Source organism: Rattus norvegicus, chromosome 2, assembly GCF_021556685.1.
Source record: "Rattus norvegicus strain SHRSP/BbbUtx chromosome 2, alternate assembly SHRSP_T2T, whole genome shotgun sequence".
NCBI lineage: Eukaryota > Metazoa > Chordata > Mammalia > Rodentia > Muridae > Rattus > Rattus norvegicus.
The window spans coordinates 245,842,983-245,852,698 of NC_141535.1; positions in this window are offsets into that span (position 1 = coordinate 245,842,983).

Genomic DNA, 9,716 nt, shown 5'->3' on the forward strand with positions numbered 1-9,716 from the left:
ACCATTTTTAAAACCTTGTTCATTGTATAGTCCCAGGAAAGTAGAATATACCTCATTTATTATATATACCAGGGAAATGGAATATACCCCGTTTATTGTATAAGCAGGGAAGCAGAATATACCTTGTTTATTGTATAGACCAGGGAAGAGGAATATACTCTGTTTATTATACAGACCAGGGAAGTGGAAGACCCCACCATCACTTTTCTCCCCCAAAGGGAAATCTCAGAGAAGAGAGAGAAATAACTCGCACGTCTCTTTTTAATTAAGCATTTCTCCCTTTGAAGTTAACTCTGATTTTTTTTTCACGTCGGTGATGTAATTTATGTAAATAATCGTCTATCTATGGAAGGAGCGCGTCTGTCAAAAGCTGAAATAGAAAACATCCGTCATTTTGAAGTGATTAACATTCTCCAGATGTCTGCATCATCAGATTTCGGGAGTTTCCCTTTGTTGTGATAATGACACGGTATCCAGAGCGCGAGTGTTTACTTTTTTGTATGGGTCAAACACAGATTTTTCACAATCCTATTAAGGCGTGCAGTCCATTGTAATTGTGTGTGTAGATGAAAGCATATTTGCTTATTATTATTCCTCTTAATTGTAAACTGCTGCTGGTAATTTTACTGTTAAAAGCTCAAACAAAAGGAGAACACTTGAAAGGACCACCACTCCCCACTTATGTAATCAATTTATATATGTCAAGTTTGTACTGGGATGCTTATCCCCTTCTGTTACCAGACATGTGACACGTTACCACCCTGCAGCTCTGGGCCACGCAGGCATGCCTATGGGGTCCCCGTGCAGGCTGCGCGGGAACGCAGTACATGTCGAAGATAATGTTAACCGACAGTTCCAAACTTGTTCCCTTAGGCCTGCTTGACCCTGGGGTTCGAGGGAAAAACAGGAATGGTTCCGTTTACCTTCAGGGCCTGAGCATCCTCGCAGTGGACAGATTAAACTCGGAGGCTTGGCCAAGGTCCCTGGAGGCCCAATTACCCCCGTTAGGGGACCCCCTGAAGCATTAATGGCATATAGGCACTTCATTCATAAAGTCAGGCTCCGCTCAGGTCTAGCATTACGCTCCTCCCCACCCCCTCACCCCCACACATCCCTGCTGGCTTCAGATCCAGAAAAAAACGCTTGCAGGGATTTATTGAAACCGCTTGACTGGGGCGCAAACTGAGTACAGGCTTATTAGGTGCTACCTAAATGTGGGTAAGGCTGAGAGGGAGGTCTCAAATCCCAGCTCAGCCCGGTAGAGCTGTGTTAATTAAGAGCAAGAGATGCGGACCAATTCCACGAAGACGGTTCATTAGTAATAATATCTCTGTCCTTGTTGCTGAGGCGGCTGACATGCGTGCCTCAGAATCCCACGTGCTGACTCCAACAATGGCCACACACTGCTTTCCTCTTGGATATGTGAATGACGGGAGGAAACGCTTCCTCTAATATTCTTACGATATATCAAAGCACTACAAAGGTGAGGCGGTGCCTTGTCGGGCAGAATGCTTCTACAGTACTGGACTGAGCTTTGGTCACAAGCTAATAATTAATAGTTACCATCTGCTATCCCCTCGTACCCAACCTCGAATCATTCTTCATTTGTATTTGAACACACACATTTCTTTTAATCATTCCGTGGGCATGTAAATACTTTGATAAGCCCCAAGTTCCTAAGTGGTTCCCAATCAGGCCCATCTGATGTGGCCTTTGAGTAAGAACTTCATTAAAGACCAAATCCCTGTAGTAGGTGACAGAGGGCTTGAATTCTGAAATGGGAGGCCAGGGACCTGGGTTTTCCATCTTGCCCCATGTGAGCCTCGGAGTCTGCACTCCAGTTTGCCCGTTAACATTGCCATCCCAATCTCCCCTGAACAAAAGTGAATGGCTTTTGCCACCTAAGGATGAATGTCTTAACTCTTCTCTCTGTGTGACCTCAGCTTTCCACCGCAGCACACTGAGTGCCAAGTCTAGGATCATCTTGGAGGTCTATAAACCATTGTTTTTCTATAGAAAAGGACATGTTTCAAGGGGATTTATATATCATAACCTTTCTCTGTGTGTTGAAAGACTTCACATTGTCTTGAGTAAATATGTATAATTTATTCAAATAATATGCATGTATGTATGTGTGTGTATGTATGTGGATGTGGGTATGTATGCATGTACATGTGTAAATATGTATGTGTATATATGTGTATGTATGTGTGCATTTACTTATGTGTATATATGTATGTATGAATGAGCATGAGTATGTGTGTGTATGTATGTATGTGTATTTGTATATGTATGTGTGCATGTATGTATGTATGTACGTGTTTGGGTGTATGCATGTATATGTACATGTTTATGTATGTATATATGTGTGTGTGCATGTATGTGTTTGGGTGTATGCATGTATATGTACATGTTTATGTGTATATGTGTGTGTGTGTGCATGTATGTGTTTATGTATGTGTGCATGTGTATATGTATGTGCAGAGCAATCTAGGGACACAACAAGGCCATTGTCCCCATACTGACCCCACCATCAGCACTGTTCTACACATCAGATGGACAGCGAGTTTTTACATTGTACTGTCAAACTACAGCTGGAATATTTGGTTAAAAAGGAAAAGATGATCTAACTAGGGTAAGTGATTTGCATGGGGTCTTATCCATGTCTGCTTACTGAGGGATAAGACCAATCTCCAGTTGTGTCGAATGAGGGAAGATGAGACTGGATACTCCAGGAGGAATCATTGTTTCCTTTCTCCAATTTTCTTTTAAGCTTTTAGGCCTAAAAAGGTTTCCTATGGTGATTAGTTTAATCTTGAGAACTAACCTGGTGGGACAACCATGTTCGTACTTCTGCAGGTGGAACCGACAGTGGCCACAGAACAGAACAGTGTATCTCAAATCCTTATGCTTCGACCTCAAGACAGACATTTTTGCCATAATTCTTGTGTATGTCAATAAACCAGACAGAGGCTCTGTTTGATCTGCTGAGAATGTCTAGCCCAGTTTTAGGTTTGCTTGAAATTCTGTGGTCCCATCAGAGCTGTGGGAAGGTCAGCTAAACCAGCAGTTTGTCAGTAGCATGATAACCACACGTAGCAGTGATGTGTGAAGTTGGAAATCAACAGAGGAAGTGTGACTGAGAAATTCTCAAAGGCCATGGAAGGACAACACAGCCGCTTCCCTTGTGCGGGCACCCAGAGCTAAAACGTTTACAATGAACCTTTGCAGAAATGGTTTTTAGCATGTGCCTCAATCTACAGTTTCTTAAACTGAGTCTCTCACTGAATGCAGGGGATGTGAAAAACTAGTAGGTGAAATGTTCTGTACATGCAGCAAACAAAAACCAATTCAATGTCAAACGCTGGCAATTCTGGTTTGTTCATGTGGCAGCCCTTCCTACAGCCTTGGTTCTCGGACACAGAATGCATGCTTTGTCCTGTGTGTGTGTGTGTGTGTGTGTGTGTGTGTGTGTGTGTGTGTGTGTGTGTGGCCACACCATGCACCACCACCAACCACTGCCTGGACCGCTAAGGTTCATATCTGAGGCCATTACATGTTATTAATGGCAGTGTTTTTAATGCTCCTGCGAAGTTTCCTTCTTCATAGAAGCATAATGTTTTAATTACAGAAGGCAAAAGCCTTTAATATTTTCCTCATCATTCCTCAGCATGTAAGTATCCAATTAGTGTTATCTTTGGATTGTATTGAATTAGAATGTTAGATTTTCCAAATCGATAACTGAAAACCTGAGTCTCCTAAAGTACATTGTAAGGAGTTTTGTCTTGGGAGAAGGGCAGAATATCCAACAACTCCTGAGATCGCCCTGAGGATGCTTCTTTTATTTTGCATTATGCATTGATGTGAAACAGCGTTCTTGGGATTGAACATTATAAATCAAAATATTGATCTACTCTGAGACATACTTAAGATACTATATCCTGTAGTATCAAAAATTCAGCCAAGATTTAATTCTTGGTGTGAAACCAAACAAGCACTTTCTTCTCTAACAGGAAATAAGATACCAAAGAATAGTTTTTTTTCTTTTTTCTTTTTTTTTCAGAGCTGGGGACTGAACCCAGGGCCTTACGCTTGCTAGGCAAGTGCTCTACCACTGAGCTAAATCCCCAACCCCCAAAGAATAGTTTGAATGCATTTCTTAATGACTTCTTGTCATTAAGTGTTTGATTCATATGGCCACTTAACCTATATATCCAGGGTCTCATGAAAATTTCTCTGGTGAAATGGGGTTGAGATGGAAAAAGTTTGAGAAGCCCCAAGTCCAGCGTATTAGAATCTGACCTACAAGATACAAACCATGAAGAATGTATGCCTTACCCCTTACCTTGGGAGGTGAAGCATCAGGAGGTCAAGGCCAGCTTGGTCGACATAGAGGGACCTTTCTCTGAAAAGTACTTTTTAGATAATGAGTATTTATACAACCTTCAGTTGACAACTGCTTTCCTAAACTCAGTTCTAAATAAAACTAGCCATATTTAAAAAATCATAAGGTTTTTTCTTTCTTAAAAATAAATGCTTTTCTACATGAAAAATACTTGCCATGTTTATGTAGGAGAAAAGAAGCTAATATCACAAAGGAGTTAATGACATTATTGTGTGCCAATGAAAGAATGGTGTGATGACTTCACCAAGGTAATTGAAATAATTTCCAGTGGGAGATACATAAATAGTACAACGTAGCTGAAAGTCTAAGTCACTGCAACAACCCCAAACCATCATTGAAACAGTACTTTGGCTGTGTGTAGCCATACAACTGCAATAAGTATAACTGATAGACTTACAGAAACATGGCTACTTAGTGTCTTATAATAACACTTAATAAGATCGTAAGGTTACTTAGAAATAGCCAGTTAAAATGTTAAAACAATTGCAAAAATGTTAAAAAGTGTTGAGGTACGGGTACGTCCATGGTGGGACATTTGTCTAACATGCACAGTCCCTGGGTTCCCATACAGGCACCACGAAAATATTGAAAAAGTACTAAGAATGATATGTTTAAGATCACTAAAATAATTGATGAGAATATTTAAAATTATATACCCCAAATTAAAAATTGGACAGCTGTAAGCCATTGTTTCCAATGGTTGCCCATCCCTGGGGAGAGTACTTCAAGGGGAAGGAAACCGTGACAAACACACCTAAGCCTGAGAATGACTGTGACAGTTCAGCCCTTACTCTTTCTCTGTTTTGCGTGTGCTCCAGTGTGCACATCCCGGTAGCATAGTCCCATTGGAATGTTGCACTGAGCTCTCACACCCCCTCAGCATGCTGTGTTGGGAAACATTTCATCCACTTTCCAAGCTTTGGTTGGCACTCGTGACCTTGGCTCTTTGGAACTTTCCTTCCTCCCTGTCTGTCTGGTGCTCCTGTGACTGAATTCTAGCTGTGCATTAGGGACGTTACAAGTCCTAACACCTCTTTGCTGTCTGGTATTACAGATGATGTCCACGTCGATGATTTTATTAAAGTTATCCATGCTCGTGACTTCTTCTTTTTCCAACATAATGTTTTTATTAGTTATTTGGGGATTTCACAGTGCAGCTTGATCCCTCCTGTTCCCACATTCACTTCCCAACCTCGTATCCTCCCTCCAAAACAGAAAAAACAAAACAAAACAAAACAAAAAATCAAGTCCAATTTGTGTTACCCATATATTCATTGAAGCTTGGTCAAACTCCCAGTGGCCAGCCCTTTAAGGATAGCTGAGTCGTCCCTTCCCCTTCCCCTCCCCCTCCCCATCTACCCCCATTGCCAGAAGCCAATGACTGCGAAGAACCTTACTTCAGCATCCCTATCACAATTTTTAAGGACTCTCTTTAATGGCTTCCTGTCTAGACTGTTTCTTATAGGGTGGGAGGTGTCACAGGATCCTTCAATGTCTCTCATTCTCAACTGTGAATTTGCAATGATCAATATCACTCCAAAAGAACCATTCTTGCCCATAACAGTCGGGGGCAGTGTGGACCATGAACATCCACACAGCCTCCGGTGGCAGCATGGACTACGGACCTCAACATGGCTTCTATATCTTCATGAGTTCATGACTTAGTAACTCCATGACTTCTAAATTATAAAATGGCTCTTCTTACTTGTAACCAAGAAGCATTTTCGAAGGGAGACGTTGCATGCTATCTAAGCATCCTTGACAGCTTGTTTGGAGGTTCCAGCAGGTGACCTCGGAAGACAGGTCCTCCTCTATTTGGGGAGGGTCATCCTCTTCTACCCACTGAGAGCTCAGCTTTAGGAGGGAAGAACATGGAGCAGTGAGGGAGGAAGGGGACACTGGCCTAGGAAGCCAGATCAGCCAATTCAACCCTGGAGACCAGTGGGGTGACAGATGTCGCATCCAGTTCACCCTCTTACCCCTATCTAAGCGTCCTTATCATCGAACTTCAAGTTATAAACCCCCATCACTGTTGACATTGTTTCTTCTTTTATTAGAATCCGTTGATGACTCTCTTCTAATACTCAGCGTGCAGCCTGTTCAAAGCAGAATAACTTATTGAAGTCGTGACAGTTTTCTAAAATGCCTTCAACCATTTTCAGAAAAATGCTTTGTTTTCTGTCCTGTTCTTAGAGGACATTCTGAGTATAGCAGGGTTATGATTTTGGTGTCCTTACACTTGGGCAGTGCCCATTGTTGTGAGTAGACATGGGGAAGGCAGTGGGCCAGATTAGAGGATGTGATTACTAAGAGGAAACTGGCCAAGTGTGTGTGTGTGTGTGTGTGTGTGTGTGTGTGTGTGTGTGTGTGTGTATGTGTGTGTGTGTGTGTGTGTGTTTTCACTCGGGCACACAGGGACCACTGACCCTGAAGATGCTGGCTCTTCACAACAATGACTTGAAAGTGCAGCTGTTGATAGTTCATGCGAACAAGAAAATGATTGTCCATGCTCTAAATTACTGGCACATTGGTTTTTTTTTTTCTTAGTGGATCCTGACTGATAAACAGATCTCATACTTTTATAAGTTATATTATTGTTACATTAGATATATTGCCTTAATAGTGGAGATCATGAAGACCCTACGTTTAGTTGCCTTCAGTTTGATTTTTTATGTTGTGTTACCTTATCATGGTAATTACTGTGATGGAGAGCACAGGGTCCTTTCTCTATGGCGCTCGGTGTCCTTGTGATGAGTGTGTGTGGCATGCAATGTTCACTTGCACTGCAGTTTTAGCCACATCTCGTATGTGAGGAATCTGAGGAACAAGGAGCTCAGGTAGCGTATTAATCACTGAAGCTAATTTTGATCCTAGTTGCTAGGGTCTAGCTTCTTGGCCACGAAGGCAACCACTTTCATTGTTGTATAATGAATGAGCCAGACTGACTTAGCTGCCTGAGAATCTCAGCTCAGTCAGCGAGGACATTGGTCATGCAAACGAGCCCTTCCCAGCCCCTTCAGGTTCTAAGTAGATTTTTATTTTCACCTTTGCATCATATCCCAGAGTAATCCAGCTTTTGTTACTGAATAACGGCCACAGCTCTAACAGGTCACTGACAGTTCTCATCCCCTTCACAGCATGAGTGTCTGCTTCTCTAAGGCTAACAGGGTCATTTCTGTACTGCACACCAGCAAGGTGAAGCTCTGCATGTGTGGGGTATGGTGAGACTCCGATTAACTAGCATGCATCCATGAATATATATTCGCGTGTTTATATCTAGAGCAATGTTACAACGCAATTGTGAAAGGTATCTTGCCTCTACTAGACATCAGCCTAGTGACATCATCCCCATGGTCACATCCTGCTGCTTATAAGTAAGTTAGCGATTCCTTCACACTTGAGGAAAGGGGTTTTCCTGCAATGTGAAGCCCTGGAGCCCTAGAGTCTGTCTGCCCTGGGTAACACCAGAAGAGTGAGCTTTAAAGAACAAACAGAATATTTACCACATTTGACAAGGAATGCATTCACAGAATTCTACAAAGCAAAGAAAGACATTCAAAGAATACAAAGTACCCTCAGATATTTAAAATACAACAGATTGAAAAGAAGTAATTATGTATAACATACATGCACACATGTGCAATACATACATGCACACGTGAGCACACACGTGCAATGCATACATACGTACACAGGCACACACATGTACATACATGCACATACAGGTACACCCATGAACACACATGTACACATATAAACACATGCACACATGTTTAAAGTGTATGTGACTTTACATACACTGAGATGTGACTATATAGCCTTGGCTAGTTTTCTATATGGAAGTCCTCCTTCTTCCTTCAGTGTTGTCAAGCCCTGTTCTGCCTCTGGGGTCTGGCCAGCTGCTTTGTCCCCTGTGGGAGAAAGAATTGCATATGAAACAGAATCAATCAATCAATCAATCAATCAATCAATCAATCAATCAATGCTGGAGAGATGACAGCAGTTAAGAGCCTATACTACTCTTACCAAGAAGCAAGTTTAGATTCAGCACTCACCTTATACAGTTTATAGCTTCCTGTAACTCTAGCTCCTGGGGATCTACTGCCCTCTTCTGGCCTCCGTAGTATCTGCATTTACACGTACATACTCATACATAGATACACATATACACATAATAAAAATGCTTAAAATAATTTTAAGGGGAAAGTTATGTAGACACACAGTTTAATATCAGCTGACTTCTGTGCCCTATTTAAGTGGGCAGCAGAATACAGTGCAGGACAGGACCCTATAGTCTAGTGATCTTCAGCGGCAACCCCACTCCACCTACTGTTCCACCTCTAGGGGGAGCTAGTGCTAATCCCCAGTCTGTTTCCAGGATGAAAGTGTGAGGTCAGTGAGCTTCCCCCTCTCTCTTCAAAGGCTGCATGCCAGGCTGGCTCCACTAATCCATGTCTTCTCCTGCTTCCGAAGTTATCTGCTTCCTTTCCCATTCTCGCTGGCTTTATGATTTATGTCTCTTTATTAGAAAGAGGAATAATGGGCTTCAGGGAAGAATTGAATGCAAATGTGTGTTCAGTGCACCATTTTTAACTTGCAGTGACGGCTTGTAATTCACATCACTGATTTCATGCAGTATCGAGTTTCGTGTTCCACCCCATTTCTACATTTCATGACTTTCTTCCCTGAGAATGACAAGATGCTACGCTAGGACATCAGTCCCCTCCATGTGACCCAGCTGCCTGCATGATCAAAAGAATCATGTCTCTTGGTTCTCTGCGTTTTATTCTTCCTTTTCTCAGAGACAAGCCGTCCCCTACATGTCCAGCAAAGGATTAGGGGCTCTATGCTTCTGTATCAGATATCTTATTACGGTCTAGACAGCTGGCCCTTTAAAGGGCGTTTTGGATGTGTGCAGTGTGGGGAAGGCAAATGAGAAAACTGGGCTCAAAATTCTCTTGTTTAAAGGCAGAAGGACTGACTTTGAGTCCCTAATCTACTTCTTATACTTGCTGTATGCTGTCTCTGGGGCCAAGTGTGTGTGTGTGTGTGTGTGTGTGTGTGTGTGTGTGTGTGTGTGTATCTCTGTGTGTATGAGTGTGTGCCTGTGTGTGTGTGCATGCATGTGTATGTATATATCTTTCTGTGTGTGAGTGTGTGCCTGTGTGTGTGTGTGCATGCATGTTTATGTATATATCTCTCTGTGTGTGAGTGTGTCTGTGTGTGTGAGTGAGTGCTTGTTCCTGCGTATACTCAGGTGTGTGAGTGCATGTGGAGGTCTGAGTTCCTCCCAGCATTCCACATGACCCAG